The 16857-nt window shown below is 38.2% G+C and overlaps 1 long non-coding RNA gene across 1 annotated transcript in view; it reads right to left on the minus strand.

The window, feature by feature from the left end:
• Window positions 1-6450: 6450 nt before the first annotated feature.
• LOC137659444 (uncharacterized) overlaps window positions 6451-16857 on the minus strand; it is a 35361-nt gene continuing 24954 nt past the window's right edge. The window contains exons 3-5 of the long non-coding RNA XR_011047531.1: window positions 14380-14475; window positions 6932-7100; window positions 6451-6744 (exon numbers count right to left, since the gene is read on the minus strand). This is a non-coding gene — a long non-coding RNA (uncharacterized lncRNA). The remainder of the gene's footprint in view (window positions 6745-6931; window positions 7101-14379; window positions 14476-16857) is intronic.

Genomic DNA, 16857 nt, shown 5'->3' on the forward strand with positions numbered 1-16857 from the left:
ATGGAAGTAATGTGTGCATGGGAAAGAAAGAAAAAGGGTAAACTACTATCTCAGGATATAAGTATTATCATCTGCCGAAGAGTAATCTCGGTGAATGTCAGGGCAAAGTTTCTGGATGGATACTTAGCAAATGAATGAGGAAACAGATAGTTGAAGTGTATACCAAGAATGCTAGAAAGGAGATATGTCATGAACAAATGTAACTGAATAAGTGACAAAAACTGTAATGTCAGAAAAAACAAAATTCATTAATTGAATGTGAAGCATACTAGAGTAACAGAACTTAGTGATGCAAGACTACAAAAGAAGTTTTGACGAAGGAGAAACTTAATTTTTGGGGAGGTGCTCTGTGGTCTCCAATGACTTTCCTGTTCAAGGCTAGAACAGGGAATTCAATACAGCCCAATACCAAAGAAATATTGTTCCCCTGCTCTAGGGGCAGTGCACCAACGTGCAGAGTACAGACACTGGATTATAGGGGACACCTGCAGTTCAGGCCCATTACAACTTGCCACAACACTTCTAAATCTGCACGATGTCAATGACTGCTGAAGATATAAGAAAAGTAAATAAGAGGTTCAAAAATAGGAAGACAGAGGATATTACAAACCAGATGCTGCACTGGAGTGGTGATAAGTGTTATTAAGTGGCTATTAGGGTTTTTAAAGCTAGCCTACAGGATGCAAAACTGGTGAAAGAATGAATGAATATAAAGATAAAAGTGACTTGTAGGAATTATAGGGGACAAATGTTACATGATATACTAAGGAAGGTGTATGGTACAATTTTGATTGGCAAAGGAAGGAAGATGAAAGAAAATTTGGTAAGGGAAGGAACTGTGGATTTTGAAGAGGATGCGTGGATCATACATTGATTACAATTCAGTTTTGTGGAAAGTAAAATGAAGAAAAAACATTATGGCACACCAAAAAAATATGATATTTTGTGAAGGTATATTCTGGGTGAAAAAGAGATTGTATGGTACTGTATACATAGAAAATAAAAGCTTAGAAAAGTGAAAGTTTTATAGAAGCATGTAAGAGTACTGTCGAGTGGGCAATGACCAGTGTGGTGGTAAAGATGTGAGGCTTAATAAGTCCGACTCATTATCTTCATGGATGGAGTTATGCAAAAAGTCAGGAGAGAAATATGAATGTAAGTGCAACCACTACACAGTACAGTAACACCCAACTCTATATCATGAATTTGTTCCGAGAGACCAGAAGCAAAGCTATTTTCGACACTATGTATTTCCACCTTAAAAAGCTACTTTTACGTTTCCTATATACCCTACTGAACAGTTTAAAGTACTAGAACCCTGCTATCCTTTTATAAATAGCAAACACCTACAGTAATAAGTTTCCATGTGAAGTACAGTACTGTACTTTTTAAAGCACCCAAGACATTTTAACCCTTTTACCCCCAGGCTATTTGGAACTTTCCAGCCCTTAACCCCCAGCGGTTTTTTTTTTCAAGCACATTTTGCAGTATATTTTTTAAAATTGCTCTAACAGCCTTAATTTTCATCATAGAGGTGTCAGGTTGGTCTCATTCTCTTGGAAAATGCCTGAAGTTTCTCAAAAAATTATCAAAATTATGAAAAAAAAAATGTAAATAGCAGTTTTTTGCAAGGACGTACCGGTACGTCCAAGGGGGTAAAGGGACGAGATTTGTGAAACGTACCAGTACGTCCTTTGTGGGTAAAAGGGTTAATAAGTCTGACTCATTATCTTCATGGATGGAGTTAAGCAAAAAGTCAGGAGAGAGAAATATGGATATAAGAGCAACCACTACAGTACAGTAACACCCAACTCTATATCATGAATTTGTTCCGAGAGACCAGAAGCAAAGCTATTTTTGACACAAGATGTATTTCCACCTTAAAAAGCTACTTTTAAGTTTCCTATATACCCTACTGAACAGTTTAAAGTACTTGAACCCTGCTATCCTTTTATAAATAGCAAATACCTACAGTAATAAGTTTCCATGTGAAGTACAGTACTGTACTTTTTAAAGCACCCAAGACATATTAACCCTTTTACCCCCAGGCTATTTGGAACTTTCCAGCCCTTAACCCCCAGGGGTTATTTTTTTTCAAGCACATTTTGCAGTATATTTTTTTAAAATTGCTCTAACAGCCTTAATTTTCATCATAGAGAGGTCAGGTTGGTCTCATTCTCTTGGAAAATGCCTGAAGTTTTTCAAAAAATTATCAAAATTATGAAAAAAAATGTAAATAGCAGTTTTTTGCAAGAAGTACCGGTACGTCCATGGGGGTAAAGGGATGAGTTTTGTGAAACGTACCAGTACGTCCTTTGTGGGTAAAAGGGTTAATAAAATATGTTACAATGGTGCATGGATAGAGAGCCCAGAAAAGAGGTAAATCAATGGAGGAATGCAGTAGAAAGATTGCTTCCTTGCTACTGCCTATGAGAAAGGAGAAAGTTAAGATTAAGAGTGAGATTTCATGTTGGCTATTGTCAGTAAAATAAATGATCACGGTGGAACGCAACAGAACTTCAGGCTTAACATGTTACAGTTACACCACAAAGAAAGACAGAATTGCAAGAAGACAGAACGGGACAAAATTAGACAGGATATATGCAATTAGAATGGAGACTTTACGAAAGAAGACGTACTGTGTAGAAACAGATATAAATGACTGTAGGGTGTTGATAAAGAATTTCTTGGCTACTGTATTGAGCAATGTCTGTGTTTACCATTTAGAAAAGGATAAAATGAGATGGGTAAATGTAAAATTTAAATGAGATAGTGTGCAGGAATTGTGAAAAATTTGAGATTAAAATTGATATGAATGCAAGAAATGGATATAGTGTATATGCGAGAAAGTAAGGAGAAAATGTGTTTCATAATAGAAGGTATATAGACTTGCTCTTGACGAGCAACCCCGTGAAAGTTGTGGCAATATTTCAGGATGAATACTGTGGAATTGTAAGTGTCACTAATCAAAATGAGTACACTATACTGTATACCCAGAATTCCAGAACACAGAAATAAGTATCATAAAGATATACAAGAAAGGATAAAAGACAAACTGGAAGGGGTTAAGATGTAATAAATTTGGTTTAAGGTGGTCACTCAGCACATGCTTTAGTTGCGGAGAGAAAGGGCATTGTGTGAATGAAAGTACAGAAGTGAAATAGGCTACACCATTTCACAGAATGGAGGTGGTCTGGATATTGTACTCAGCAAGGCCATTTTGTTGGGATGTGCTCGACTCTAAGAAGTATATGTACAAACTAAAGCATGACTGATCTGATAGGGGACAGTACGGCTCCAATAAACAAATGCAAAAACTGAGAATGGTTGATCTGATGGTGAATGTGTGGGGAATGGGAAAAATAGAAACAGAAAGGTTAGGAGTGGATAGAAATACGAAGTGTTTGAAGAAATATATAAAATTTTGCAAATCTTGAGTGGTAGAACAAGCAACTTCAGATATTAAAATACGAAATGAGTGCGAGGGCAGAAAAATGTATTTTGAACCTAGAATAAGGGATTAAATGGAGCATAGGCAATATTTTGAGCAATAGGAATCTGACAAGAGTACGGGTGTATAAAAATCTGTCAAGGAAATGGTTGAGTACAGGTCCTATACTAGAACATAGTGTGTTGCAGAGGGCTATATAAAAGTGGAATATAACATGCATCTGTATGTGAAACTTGCTTAGATTTATTGAGATTAATACATAGGGGACTGTATCAAGTTTAATGCAATTTCATATATTAATTACTTTGATTAAGGTAAGCACTAAGATGTTGCTTTTTCAATAATACTGTACTATTACCAAGTGATAAGTGCATATAATATATTGTGTAAAATAAATACGATGGTCCGTTTCATGATTATCATTAACGGTAGAGTTGTGAGCATATGAAAGTAAATTGTGTGATCACATGTAATTGTAAAAACTGTTGAATAAAGAAAATATATCTTGACCTCACAGCCCCAATCCCCATATTATGAATAGATTTTAAAAAGACAATCATCTATGGAAGTGAAGCATTGATATTAATCCGAGAAAGCGCTGGTGGTTAGTACCGATTAAGATATTTGAAAATCCATGTATAACAAAATGAACCTAATGATGACCACAACAGGATTAATGAAAAATATGTAAACCACCAACAAAGTTGCATAGAAATATGTGGTTCAAGATAGTAAGGGTGACAGATGGTGTCAAGATGTGTACTGGATTAATTAATGTTTATTAAGTGATTTTGAATCAAATATAAAGCAAATGATCAAGTAAATTACCCTGATGGGACAGATGCACAGGTCTTACATACATACATATACCCAGGCACTTCCCCCAATTTTGGGGGGTAGCCGACACCAACAATGAAACAAAACAAAAAGGGGACCTCTACTCTCTACGTTCCTTCAGCCTAACCAGGGACTCAACCGAGTTCAGCTGGTACTGCTAGGGTGCCACAGCCCAACCTCCCACATTATCCACCACAGATGAAGCTTCATAATGCTGAATCCCCTACTGCTGCTACCTCCGCAGTCATCTAAGGCACCGGAGGAAGCAGCAGGTCTTAGGAGAGGCATTTCTGTTACAGTGGACTTCAGAGCAGGAAGCGAGAGGGCCGTACAGAGAAGTAGCAACATCATAAAAGAAATTGTCTGCACCAAGGATCCTATTATATAATGTCCAATTAGTAGAGACGGGAAAACCATATACAATACGGCCTATGCTACTCTAATGCAGAAACACAAGCTGCCGTATTGAGAAAAATAGAACGCATTTTGTTAGGGGTGGCGTTATGGTTTGCTGTGGGTTACCTGTATTATATTTCACACTAAGATGTGCAGGTATCATATGTCAAGGGCACAATTGTATGTTTATAATTACCCCATGATAGATATGAACATATGAAAATGTCTGATCTGTGGTGACGAAATAATGTGACAGCCTAAGCCAACATCTAGTAAAAGATATAAGTACTGTATGTATAATTGTACACCAACTTTGAACTTACGCACACACTGTGATAAAAGTACATCATACAATAGATCATCAAAGTCTGCATATCCAATTCTTATAAAAAAAAAGGGCAAACAAGAACATGGTGTATATAGCACGTGTTTCATACACGATCGTACACTAACGTTAGTTTTTTTTCTCTCGCTCTCCCCTGCTCTGATAATATAAACCTGTTTAAGTTTGCTATCAAACATCTTGTACTGTTTTCATTTTGTCATTCTTGCTCTCAACTATCTGTATATTAGCTCGCTGTCTTGTTGAATAAACTCTATTACATACATCTCTCCTCTCTGTAAGAACCTAACAGTTACATTGCCACCTTAGCAACCCAAACCAAACTGTACCACCACCGTTTCCAAAGTCGCGTTCCATTTTTCTTGACTGTGCAGCCAATGTCCCTAGGCCATATTGCATAAGGCTTTTCCTTATTTATTAATACAACATTATATAAGAGGATTTTGGGGGAGACTATTTCTCCATGTTAATGCCCCTCGACTTGACTCCTGCTTCACAATTCAGTGTAACAGAAATACTCTACCTCTTCTAACACCTATTCATCTATCCAGACAGAAATTGTTCCTTTTGAATAAAGATCTCAAAACAAAATGTCCTTAAGTCATATGGAAACAGACTTGAACACCAGCAGCCTAATGTTGTGGATAAGACATCTGAAGAGCAGTATGAGGATGAAAGCGTAAGATAATGAAAAATATATTGCACATGAAGAGATATGATTGCAAAGTCTAAGAGGGATATAATAAGAAAAGGCAGATTGAAGGGTATTTCAAGTACAACAGAATAGGTAAGAAGAATAACTAGGTGGTCAATGGGTATCTGTTTTGGCTCCGGGAAAGTAGATCAGCGTGTGAAAGATTGTTACAGAGGTCAGATTACGGTAAATGTTTCATGAATACTGGATTAGGTCACACGAGTATGTGGAGTGCTGTAATCACAGCCAGCAGGGTAATTTTCTAATAATACGTTAGGCTCTAAGAAGCTAATGTACAGGTTGTGGAATGGAAGGCCATGCAGAGAACGTGTGTAAATAAGATGTGAAAAAGGGAATGTCAGGAATTGATTAGAAATGAGTTTTGGTAGACCTGGCTATAAAAATGAGTTTCAAGGGGTGAGTCCTATACTCGAAAAGAATGCATACTGTATACAAAAGATGAAAAAGGTTTCACATGTAATGTAGTGATGTGAGATGACAATTAAAAGAGAATACTGTAGTAGTATAAGTTGGAACGCAGCTTCAATTGATGGCCTCATGACAGGTAGGTATCAAGTAGTTTTTTAAAGGGATTTTGACGAAGGAAAAATCTATTTCTGGGCGAGAGACCCGTGTCGCCCAGTGAAATGTTTATTGGACGAAAAATATTTACATACAAAGATTTACAATAAAAAAAAAAAAAAAGACTCAGTCCAAGTCCCTACCTGCGTCAGGATCATCCAGAGCCATGGGCTCCACATCAAGGTCGAGGGTAGCGACGTCCTCAGTTAGGGTGGCGCCCGTCTCCCCTTGGTCCGGGGCCAGCAAAAGAGAAGCAATGGTCTCGATGATCGGGTCCGCTAGCGCTTTGGGGACCGCAGCTGATGTTTTAGCATTGGGGTAGAGGAGGGAACACCATTCCTCAGAAAGGACATATGGCTGTCTGGCCTTCACGTTGCAGGCGAACCCGCCAACCCAGATCTTGAGGGTAGCTCGGGCTGTTTCCATTACAAGCTGGGTGCTCTGAAAGAGAACAGACTATTAGTGAGCGATAAAAGTACCAAAGAAAAACTAAGAAGCCCAAGGGCTTCGTAGGCACATATAAGGCATGCAGGAAGTCCATAGGACTGTGGCCTTATAGTACAATATAATAAAAGAGGACATTAAAATGTGACTCCCCATAATTAAGTAATAAAGTAACTGCACTCACCGATTCAGATGTTAGAGTGGAAACCAATTTGTAGCAGACAGGACAGTTGTCCAGATGCCAAACAGCTAGGTCATCCACTTGAAGAGAGCAGCGAGCGTGCGAACGACACATTATGTCCGCAGGGTTGGTGGAGAACAGCGACACATGCCGTCATCGCACAGCGGACAGTCTGTAAGATAAAAGATACATGAGTATCTTAAAGGAAAGCAATTAGGGGCCGAAGGTCCCAGTGCTTAAATATTATAAAAGTTACTATCCTGATATAAAAGTTGAATATATATAGCTGTATATATATATATATATATATATATATATATATATATATATATATATATATATATATATATATATTATATATATATATATATATATATATATATATATATATATATTCAACCCATGATACAGTAAAACTATCCATATAAGTGCCTAACATATGAAGGAAGGCAAATAGGGGACCCTGGGGGGTCCGAGGTTATAAGTCATATATCAAATAAATGATAAAAATTATTCATGTATAATGCCTTAATAATTGAATGAAGGCAAATTAGGGGACCCCCCAGGGGACCCCGGTGTTTAAAAAATCAAATAACAGCTTTACTTGATTATAAAATGATTAAATCAACTTAAATTAATGAATAAAATTAAGTCAAACCTATTCGTGATCGAGAACTAGGATCCTATATAATAGAAAAGGAGACTAAAATATAAAGGGAATCCAAGTAATAATGAATAACGTTGGCTCCGGGGCACAACTAAAAAACTCGACCGAATGGTAATGAATAAAAGCTACTCCCGGGGATCCCGTAATGATATTATTTTAGTTGTATTATGGCCCGAAGAGCTCTGCTCCACATGGGCTTGGACTGAGTTTTTTTTTTTTTTTTTGGTAAATCTTTGTATGTAAATATTTTTCGTCCAATAAACATTTCACTGGGCGACACGGGTCGGAGCCCAGAAACACAATACTATTAACATCTGCAAAACAGGGGTAATACTCAGTATAAAATTTCTATGAAGACAAGTTACAAGATCATTCTTTAAGGTAAAACTAAGTGTACGAAAGTGTCTGTGTGTGAATGGGTACTTGTGTAAAATAAAGGTGACAATGGATTAATTGATGGTTTAGAGTTCAAGAAATATGGTGAAATAAAAGGGTATTTTGTCTAACTTCACCATGAATTTCTGGGTACAGTAGGAACTGTTTGTTGGTATATGAGGGTAAGAAGAGATTTAGAAAATATGAAGTGGGATGAAAATGAAAACTACAAAATATAAAAGCTACATTGAATAGAAAAAAATGCATTTGCTAACCAGAAGAGAAGACTAGCTGTAGGCACGATAGACGAGTTAGGCAATCAAGAGTAAAGAGAAGAAACACATGGCTATTACAAAACAGGAAATTATTTAAAAATATTTAAGAAACTAAAAAAATCTTTAGAAATTGCCAAGGAATACAGCTTGGTGTAGAGATTTACGAACTACTGGAACTGAATAAATAATGGAGACTATGTCCTGGGCATGAATGTAAAGAGAGTTCTATATGAGAAAGTGATTGTACCAACTGTGATGTATGGATCGGAGTTGTGGGGAATGAAAGTGATGGAGAGACAGAAATTGAATGTGTTTGAGATGAAGTGTCTAAGGAGTATGGCTGGTGTATCTCGAGTAGATAGGGTGAGAACGGGTGTAAGAAATGAGTTAGCAGCTAGAGTGGATATGAATGTGTTGAGGTGGTTTGCCCATGTTGAGAGAATGGAAAATGGCTGTCTGCTAAAGAAGGTGATGAATGCAAGAGTTGATGGGAGAAGTACGAGAGGAAGGCCAAGGTTTGGGTGGATGGATGGAGTAAAGGAAGCTCTGGGTGATAGGAGGATAGATGTGAGCGAGGCAAGAGAGCGTGCTAGAAATAGGAATGAATGGCAAGCGATTGTGACACAGTTCCGGTAGGCCCTGCTGCTGCCTCCGATGCCTTAGATGACCGCGGAGGTAGCAGCAGTAGGGGATTCAGCATTATGAAGCTTCATCTGTGGTGGATAATGTGGGAGGGTGGGCTGACACACCCTAGCAGTACCAGCTGAACTCGGTTGAGTCCCTTGTTAGGCTGGGAGGAACGTAGAGAGTAGAGGTCCCCTTTTTGTTTTTGTTTCTTTGTTGATGTCGGCTACCCCCCAAAATTGGGGGAAGTGCCTTGGTATATGTATGTATGTATGTCCTGTATCTATGCTGTTTCACAATTTATTCTGGGTCAATACATACAAGTATTCTATTAGTTGAATGAGGAGTGGAGAATAGAAGTTGTTGCATGGTTTGAAAAGGTTAGTATGACCGATAATATTTATAGAAGTGACTGTTGAGAAGGATGATGCGGTCTCGAGTAAAGTGGCCTTAAAGTGGCCTCTAGAGCAAATATGTCTTCATGCTGACGTGGTAAGTGCAATATATATTTGGAAAGTTTCCAATGCTATATTACCGTAAGAGATTTACCAATGTGTGTAGGCTAAGTGAGTGAGAGTGGAGACAAATGTACAGTATAGCTAAATCTAAAAGCGAAAAGCATGTCAAATTTATTTAAAAGTTGAGGAATAAATTATTTATTTTAAGTTCATTAGATTAAATATTGTATACATTAAATAGATTTATTAACTTAAAAATGTAGATAACTTTTTTTAACAAGACAGTACTTTTACTATGAAAAGTGAAGGTTAATATGTTTTAAGAAAATAGTACTGTAAGAATGTCAATTTCAAAATTATTATTGATGGTAAAAGTGTATGAATGGAACTATATAAGTGGGTAACCATGTAAATAGAAAAAAATAAATAAATGTATGATTACTTCTGATCCCTATAAATTCCAATCCTGCTATTTTCCATGTTGTAGCTTGGCAAGAAATAATAATTATAAATATAATAATATATCAGGCCTATCGTGGGCATTACTCATTGGGCTCTGATTCAACTGGGTCCATAAAGGATAGTGCGTGAGCGAGCTTAGACTTTACGGTTTGGCAGTGTGGCATGGAAGATGAATTGAAGACTGAGATATGAACTATGGAGGAGAGAAAATAAGGATGAAAAATTTGGGAAGGAAAATAAGCACTGAGGAGGTTAGTGAAAGGGATAAAAAACAGAAGGGGTTCCCTGAAAACCTCTAAGGAAATAATGAAAGATAGGATAGCATACATTAAGAAAATGTTTAGAATTGAAGGTGCATAAAAAGACAGAAATAATGGAAGAAAGGATAGCACACATTATTAAGAAAATGTTTAGAATTCAAGGTGCAGAAAGAGATGGAAAAAATGAAAGCAAGGATTGCATACATTAAGAAAATGTGATGAATTGAAGGTGCACAAAAACAACATGAAGAGAAATAAGAATAGTGTGCCCGAGTGTATCCTCAAGCAAGAGAACTCTAACCCAAGAGACAGTGGAAGACCATGGTACAGAGGCTATGGCACTATCTAAGACTAGAGAACAAAGGTTTGATTTTGGAGTGTCCTTCTCCTAGAAGAGCTGCTTACCATAGCAAAAGTCTCTCTTCTACCCTTACCAAGAGGAAAGTAGCCACTAAACAATTACAGTGCAGTAGTTAAATAGGGAGGCAGATATAATTGCTGTTGTAGGTGTTGATGTACCGGTGATGGGAGATGCGAATGAGAAAGAGATTACAAGATCATTAAGTGAGGAGAGCACTAGATGAAACGAGAGTAGGAAAGCATCTGGTATGGATGGTGTGAGCTGAGATGTTGAAGGAAAGGGTGTAACTGTACTTGAATGGTTGGTGAGATTGTTTAATCTGTGTTTTGTGTTGTCAATGGTACCAGTAGATTGGGTTTGTGGGTATATTGTACCACTATATAAGGGTAAGGGAGATGTGCATGAGTGTTGTAATTCAAGGGGTATTAGTTTGTTGAGTGTGGTGTGAAAAGTGTATGGTAGAGTACTGATTGATACGATTAAGGATAAAACAGAGAATGCATTCTTAGAAGTACAGGGTGGTTTTAGAAGAGGTAGGGATTGTATGAATCAGATTTTTACAGTTAGCCAGATGTGCGAGAAATATTTAGCAAAAGGTAACGAGGTGTATGTTGCGTTTATGGATCTGGAGAAAGCGCATGATAGCGTTGATAGGGAAGCAGTGTGGAATGTGATGTTATATGGAGTTGGCGGAAGGTTGTTGAAAGCAGTGAAAAGTTTCTACAAAGGTAGTAAAGCATGTGTTAGCATGGGAAATGAAGTGTGCGATTGGTTTCCGGTGAGAGTGGGGCTGAGACAGGGATGTGTGATATCGCCGTGGTTGTTTAACCTGTATGTTGGAGTGGTGAGAGAGGTGAATGCTCGAGTGCTTGGACGAGTATTGAAACTGGTAGACGAGAATGACCATGAATGGGAGGTAAATCAGTTGTTGTTTGCGGATGATATTGAACTGGTTGCAGATGCGGAAGAGAAGCTTGGCCGATTAGTGACAGAATTTGGAAGGGTGTTTGAGAGAAGGAAGTTGAGAGTTAATGTGGGTAAGAGTAAGGTTATGAGATGTACGAGAAGGGAAGGGGGTGCGAGGTTGAATGTAATGTTGAATGGAGAGTTACTTGAGGAGGTGGATCAGTTTAAATACTTGGGGTCTGTTGTTGCAGCAAATGGGAGTGGAAGCAGATGTATGTCAGGGAGTGAATGAAGGATGCAAAGTGTTGGGGGCAGTTAAGGGAGTAGTAAAAAATAGAGGGTTGGGCATGAATGTAAAGAGTTCTGTATGAGAAAGTGATTTTCCCAATTGTGATGTATGGATCGGAGTTGTGGGGAATGAAAGTGACGGAGAGACAGAAATTGAATGTGTTTGAGATGAAATGTCTAAGGCAGTGGTTTTTAACCCCAGTGTCGCGACCCAAATTTGGGTCGCCAAGCCATTTAAATGGGTCACCAAGGATTTGTGGATTTCCTATTTTCCCAATATTCCTATTCAAAATATTATCAAAGTATTAATCCTGAATGTAGAAGTCTTAAGTCATTATTATCTAATGTTAAGCAAAACATTGAGACAGACGATTTGATTGAGGTGAAAAAACTAGCAACATCTCCTCTTGCCTTTTAAATCTAACCGTTGGTGTGAGGGAAGGAGGAGGGGGAGGTGGAGGAAGTCAGGAGCTGATGTGTCAGTGTCCAGAGTTGGCAACTGAGCGCTTTTGGCGCTAGATTTAGTGCCTTCAATGCAAAATCGTGATCAGACATTGGTTGGGCTTTCTGAGAAGCTATTAGCATTCAAAGGAATCTGAGAAGCTATTAGCATTCAAAGGAAAACTGAAGTTGTGGATGAATAAAATAAAATCTGGAAAGACTGCATCATTTCCATCTTTTAACCTACTTCTGGAGGATGAAAGATTTTCTCTATCTAAGTCCAAGGCATTATTGAGGGACATATATCCAAGCTAATTAGAGAGTTTGATCATTACATTCCAGAAAATATGCTCGACTACAGTTTGGTAAGAAACACCTTCAACATTGAAGCTGAAGACTTGCCTGATGAAATCGCAAACATCAGCAAACTACAGGAGGAGCTTATCGAGATCCAGAATGACGCAACACTTCATTACGATTTCAAAAGGCAAAAGGAATCACAGAGCTCATTTTGGATCAAAGTTCACAAAGAAAAGGCCAATCTTGGAGGTGAAGCCCTGAAGACGCTAATTCCCTTTGCTACAACTTTCCTGTGTGAGGCAGGATTTTCAGCCCTCACAGTCATAAAGACAAAATACAGAAACCGTTTGCAACCAGAGGATGACCTAAGATGCAGCCTATCATCAAAATCACCCAGATTTGAAGAGGTGATCAAAACAACACAGTTTCAAGGATCTCATTGACTTTAAACCACTTCACTACGAACGAAGGGACGAGGAGAAGAAGGAATGGAGGGAGCGAAAGAAGGGGTGAAGGAAAGGAGACAGGAGGGTAAGGAATGGACAGATTGAAATGAGGGACGAAGGTAGGGAAAGGGACTATTAGGAACGGAGGAATCGGAGAAACAAAGGAAGGAAGAGAAGTGGAGGGCAGAGGCACGGATGGAAGGGGTTAATACTATATTTCATGTCAAATAGTCTTGTATGAATAATTTCCCTTTTCAACAATGGTAAATTATAGCCTAATTATACATTTTTTTTATATTAAGAAACATTTTATCTCAGTGCTTTGTTTTATTTCTCATGGATCATTATTATATAGATGCACTACTTGCATTAATACAAATTTCTGCATGTGATTTTTGTTTCTGTCACACGTTTTTACAAGCACAAATATTTTATAATTTAAATAAAAGTATTTATGAAGGTAAGGGTCGCCATGGTTGATCTGGATAGGATTTTGGGTCGCAGCCATAAAGGGTTAAGAACCGCTGGTCTAAGGAGTATGGCTGGTGTATCTCGAGTAGATAGGGTTAGGAACGAAGTAGCGAGGGTGAGAACGGGTGTAAGAAATGAGTTAGCAGCTAGAGTGGATATGAATGTGTTGAGGTGGTTTGCCCATGTTGAGAGAATGGAAAATGGCTGTCTGCTAAAGAAGGTGATAAATGCAAGAGTTGATGGGAGAAGTACAAGAGGAAGGCCAAGGTTTGGGTGGATGGATGGAGTGAAGGAAACTCTGGGTGATATGAGGATGGATGTGAGAGGGGCAAAAGAGCATGCTAGAAATAGGAATGAATGGCGAGCGATTGTGACGCAGTTCCAGTAGGCCCTGCTGCTTCCTCTGGTGCCTTGGATGACCGCGGAGGTAGCAGCAGGAGGGAAACGGGGGAGGGTGGGCTGTGGCACCCCTAGCAGTACCAGCCGAACTCGGTTGAGTCCCTTGTCAGGCTGGAAGGAACGTTGAGAGGAGAGGTCCCCTTTTCTGTTTCATTTGTTTGATGTCGGCTACCCCCCAAAATTGGGGGAAGTGCCTTGGTATATGTAGTTAACCCCTTCAGTGAAGAAGAATTGTTTGGTAATCTCATTGTTGTCAGGTGTATGAGGACAGAGGGGAACCTGTAAAGAATGGGCCAGACTATTCAGTGTATGTCTAGGCAAAGGGAAAGTGAACCGTAACCAGAGAGAAGGATCTAATATAGCATTGTCTGGCTAGTTAAAGAACCACATAACACTCTAGCGGTAGTATCTCAACGGGTAGCTGGTGCACTGGCCAACCTACTACCTACATTGCAAGGTCTTTAGGAGATTTATTTTCAATACTTCTCAGAAGTACCTAAAACAACAAATTAATTCATCATCATCATCTCGACAATGCCTATTGAAGCAAAGGTCCTCATTAATTAAACAAACTAATAATGTTACCACATATCTTGCAAAATTTTAGAGAGAGAGAGAGAGAGAGAGAGAGAGAGAGAGAGAGAGAGAGAGAGAGAGAGAGAGAGAGAGAAAGAGAGGAGAGAATTCTTAGCTATAAAAATCTAAATATTATACTCACTATGCAGTTATTGAGACTACCAGCCCTTTCAGATCCCAAGGTATTTTTTTTCATCTCTCAGTTCGAACCTTTTCCAGCAGTGCCAATCTTCATGATCTGTAAATCAGAAAAATTGTCAATATTTCTCTTGAAAAACACAAGAATATTAAAACATGATCTTGTTATGATAACTGATCTAAGTACACAACTTTTTCATGTTGTCTGTACATTACAATGAAGACATGGAACAGCAAAGTATACTATTTAAATGCATGTTTCATAGAGTACAAACCAATCTCTGCCCATTTCTTTTTACAAACCAATATCAACCAATATCTGCCAAACTTTTGTAAACCCGTTGGACCAGAAAACATTTTAAAGGAGAACCTTAACTTTGACAATCATTGACGACCCTAGAGAAGGAGGGCACTCCAAAATCAAACCTTTGTTCTCTAGTCTCAGGTAGTGCCATAACCTCTGTACCATGGTCATCCTCCACTATCTTAGGTTGGAGTTCTCTTGCTTGAGGATACACTCAGGCAGACTATTCAATGTTTCCTATTTCCTTTCATCCCTGGACTATTTGCCCTTTTGGGCTTATAGCCTCCAGCTTTCCAAACTAGGGTTCTATCTTAGCTAGAAATAACAATAATAAAAAACTAAACAATTATTAACTCAGGCTCAGCCAGGGGTAAAATGGCAGGACCAAGAGAAGTTGAAATTGCCCGGATACAATTTACCAGAAGATTGATACCTGAAGAAGGCAGCAGTTTCCAAAAGAATATAACCAATGAAACCATTGGGATAGAAAGCAGAATAAAAAAAGATGTGTCATGGAGTTTAACATTTCTATTCAAAGGATCATATATATGATTATTGATGCCATTTCTCTTTAGATGATGAAAATTTCAAATATTGATGGTACGGCAATTCCTTAAGACATACTAAACGCACATGACTCTTGAGCTTCATGTCTTGCATGCTGTCTGAGGAGCAGTCAAACCAAGGCGAGGAAGATTATAGGCCAAAATATCACTGTTTATACTGCTCAAGTAATCACCCTTAAATACAAGTTTAGAGAAACCAGATAGATTTCTAAAGTAATCACCCACCATATTGTGGTTCACCTATTGATTTCTTAATACATCTTGGATTTATGAATACCTGTAAATCTATATCACGGACTCCTCTTTATATACCAACTATTTTATTGTAAATGGACTTTATTGGGTTTATAAAAGCTTAAATTTATAAGGCTAATAAATAAATATGGAAAATTATATTGAAAAAATTGGGAAAAATCCATCTTGGATATCTGTATGTACTATACAGCTTTCCCAGAGGGACTTGGAACATAAGACTGAGATAGCTGAGAGATTACTGTACTGTGCTGTGGGAATAAAAGGTACCTTTACTTTACCCACTAAAATAGAGGATGAGAAAGAAGAAACGCTGTTGGACCAATATAAAATAAAACCAAATGAGATACAGGAAAGGAAAATTGAACATTAATTCTAGATTAACCAACAAATTAAAATGGATGGCAGTAATCAGAACCGAGTGTCCAAAATACTTAAGAGAATTGTTACACATTGCGCAGCCAACAAATCGTGTCGACACGAGAATAATTATAGATGGCTTTAAACTGTGGGAACCTAGATTTATGTCTACTTTAGGCTCCAGAGCCTTTAAATATGCGGCCTCGAGACTATATAATAAGCTCCACGAAACATTCGAATGATTGAAGACATTAAGGCTTTCAAGAGGAAACTGAAGACTTTCTTATTTCATGAGTCTTTTGACAGTGACGATTCAACAGATTGTTAAGAGCAACGAGGGTAAACTGTGGTTTAGAAGAAACGTGATTGTGTCTTCTGATAATTATAAAGCCGCTAGAATAACATAACATAACTAAGCTCAAAAGATATTAACCCTTTTACCCCCGGGCTATTTGGAAATTTCCAACCCTTAACCCCCAAGGGGTTATTTTTATCCCATCACATTTTGCAGTATACTTTTTTTAAATTGCTCTAACAGGCTTAATTTTTGTCAGAGAGAGGTCAGGTTGGTCTCATTCTCTTGGAAAATGCCTGAATTTTCTCACAAAATTATCAAAAATATGAAAAAAAAACAAATTTTATAGCATTTTTTTGCAAGGACGTACCGGTACGTCCATGGGGGTAAAGGGATGGCTTTTGTGAAACGTAAAAGTACGTCCTTTGGGGGTAAAAGGGTTAAACATGGTGTCTAAGAGAGAAGCAGTGAAAGGTGCAATGGGTGTGAGTGTGAGAAAGAAGGATGTGAAAGGGGGAAAAGGAGAGGAAGAATATTCAAGCGACTCTGACCATGAAGAAAGCATGGCTGGTCCAAACGACTGCGGATGGTGCAAAAAAGGGGTAAGATCAAACCTAGAAGCTATAGAATGTGATTTGTGTGATGTATGGTTCCACATAGGCTGTGGACAACTAGACAGAAGTGAATTTAAGAGAATTAGCGAAT

This window comes from Palaemon carinicauda, chromosome 20 (assembly GCF_036898095.1).
Source record: "Palaemon carinicauda isolate YSFRI2023 chromosome 20, ASM3689809v2, whole genome shotgun sequence".
Taxonomy (NCBI): Eukaryota; Metazoa; Arthropoda; class Malacostraca; order Decapoda; family Palaemonidae; genus Palaemon; species Palaemon carinicauda.